Genomic DNA, 2915 nt, shown 5'->3' on the forward strand with positions numbered 1-2915 from the left:
TCTCAAGCACTATCCAGCAGTCCAGTTTGTAACACTGAACTTGTCTAGCACAGTACTCTGAAAAGGTCTGAAAATTTTAAGTGTGTTCCAGCAGTTTCCTTGTCTGCTTCCAGTGTCCTCTGATTCTGATTTAACTGGAGATTTTATTTTCCCTTATTCTTGGTTATAATAAAAAAGCAGTAATTGTTTAAACTCTGTTGGATAGCCAGCCTTAGCTATAGATCATACAAAGAATGTGATGTGTACATGTGATAAACAATGTGCTTCAATTCCAGGTGGCTTTGAAATAAACACATGATTATCTTCCTGTAATCCACTTATTACATAAATTTTCTTGCAGAATTGGTCCAGATGTCCTCTTCTTTCCCTCCCTTCCCTCAGAGGAATTAAAAACTACAGAGATTATCTCAGCATGCACATATAGGAACACAAGCAATTATTTGTAGTACCTACAGACAAAAAAATTTGACCAGTGCTATGAAAAAATCCTGTTACGTCATCACAAACCTAAGCAAATCCGGTGCAATGTCAGTCTGAAAGCTGTGTGGAGTAGGTCAGTTGTTGCTGAGTGTATCACTGGATGCAGCCCTACTACCTGCCTTCTTTCCAGGACTGCTACTGCCTCTTTGAAATTCTGGAAGCACAGTTTACAGAGCCCATAGAAGTCCTGTGGTTTGCTCATTTGTACTCCACTCTGCTGTAGTCACAGAATCAATGATCCTGCTGGGCTGGCAGTTCAGGAAATTCTTTCTTCTTATTATTGTTTCTCTTTGTACATGGATGCCTTTTTTATTTTCTGGGTCATTTCCCACATGCCCATTTCTGGGTCATGGACTTTTCTTTTTCTAGGTGTCTGATACAGAATGAGATCAGAGCTGTCTCTCTCACACTGGCATTAGGTAACAAGCTTGACTGCAAGTCAGTAACTCAGCAAATCCTCAACTCAGTCACATCTAAACATAAGGCTTCAATGGACCGGATACTTCTCACAAACAAATGCCATTAGTTTCCAGTATTTACTACAATTTTAAACTGCAGAGGATAAACAGTATGGTTTCTTGTCCTTGAGTCACAGGAACAACTGAACCCTGGAATAAATGATTGCTTGTTGTATGTTACATATTTGTAGGGAACAGAAGACATAAGGAATGAGAACCATGGACTTAAGACCTCAGCCTGTGACGTGAAGAAACCAGCTCCAATTCACCACCTTCTGGTTCCATGACTCTGCCTTCTCTCATCTTCAGAGATGAGTTGGATGACTTTTGCTCCCCACTCAAGAGTGAAGAATACACAGTCTGTCTTCTCACTGTCAGGAAAACAGATATTCCTCTCCCCTTCCCCACCTTCAGGTGCCATTAAGAGAACTTCACTGTTTTCTGAGCCTGACTCAGTCAGCTTTCCTTTCTGGTCATGTTGTAACCTCTCTGCATAATACATTCGCTGTCCTAGGGCTGAGCTGTAAATACACCAGGCCTAGGATAAAGAAAGGACACACGTCTAACATAGAATAAGATACTGAAACCCACATCTGATTATTTTAGACTTTAAATTACTGGAGCTCTTTGCAGTATTTTATATGGAATTAATAGCACACATTCACCTGCTATGAAATAAGAAGACCAGACACTTTACCCATGAGGAAAAAACTGCCACATATGTACTAAATTGGACTTTGATACTGCAGGCAACACCTCTCTGCAACTGCCCAACAAACCCTGAGCTGCCCATAAGCAGAGAAGCCCTGCAGACATACACAGGGCTCCTCTGCCAGAGCTGGCAGATGGCAGAGGCAGTAGATCCAAAAGAAGCCTGGAGGGAACTACACAAGGGATGCAGCAGCATTAACAATGCGCTGAAATAACTAACAGGGAGAAAAAGGAAGAAAATAGCCCCAAACTGATAAGAGATCTTTAATTTAAAAACTAACTAAGTTTATTCATTGGGAAAGTGCAACAAAATACCCCAGGGATAGTGCATTCCACTCCAGCAATTAAAATTGCATTAAAAAGCAGATAGGAAAGTCTGAGTCTTAAAAAGAACTGGCACAAAAGCTGGTGCTTTTCTTTGTTTCAATATATTTATCTTCGGGTGACAGAGATAGTCACTGATTAATTTTTTAGGTACTTAATTTACAACTTCATTGCTTCTATTTGCAAGTCATTCTGTTCCTTAAAGATGCTAGCTTGGGACTGGGAACCATAATCCACAGGCACTTAAGGGGGGGGCAGTTTTGAAAGAATAGAGATGTTGGGCTCAGTCACATACTTTCTGTTGGGAGGAGACCCAGCTGGGAGCTACTAGATATTCTAAGTAGATATTGCCCCCAATTGTTTCTCTCTAAAATCTGAGATACGAAAAAATGTCCAGTACCACTCATAAAAGCAGATTCTGCTGCAGCTGAGAAGGTGCAAGCAGGAAAAAGGAGAGCACAGGACTACAGCAAGCTTATAGCAGGTGTCGTTTGAGGGAGCTGCCAGTTTCTGACCTGAACCAATTTTTGCTGTAGAGGTAATTCTCTTCAAAATGCTGCAGGTAAGTCTCACACCTATAGCAGTCTATCCTCATTTATATTTGCTATTGCACTTCAGCTGAGCTTTACAAGCCAAACAAGATTCTTTAATACATAGCAAATATGTATCTTTTGCTAACACTTTCTGCCTAATGATTTCAAAATACTTAAAGAGCATCACTCACAAAGCTTAAACTAAGCTTAACCAAACGCTTAAACCATTTAAGCTTAGCCAAGCTTAAAATTCTCTGACATACAGATATTTTAAAGGGAACAGAATAAACATCTGCAGCAAAATGGCAATAGAGTTCATCTCCTGAGTCTCAGTCCTGAACTTAACCCTTCTTTTCATTTTAAATTCTTTTTCTCCCCCCACCTATTTCTTACAGCAAGCAGGACTACA

The sequence above is a fragment of the Chiroxiphia lanceolata genome, chromosome 6, assembly GCF_009829145.1.
Source record: "Chiroxiphia lanceolata isolate bChiLan1 chromosome 6, bChiLan1.pri, whole genome shotgun sequence".
NCBI lineage: Eukaryota > Metazoa > Chordata > Aves > Passeriformes > Pipridae > Chiroxiphia > Chiroxiphia lanceolata.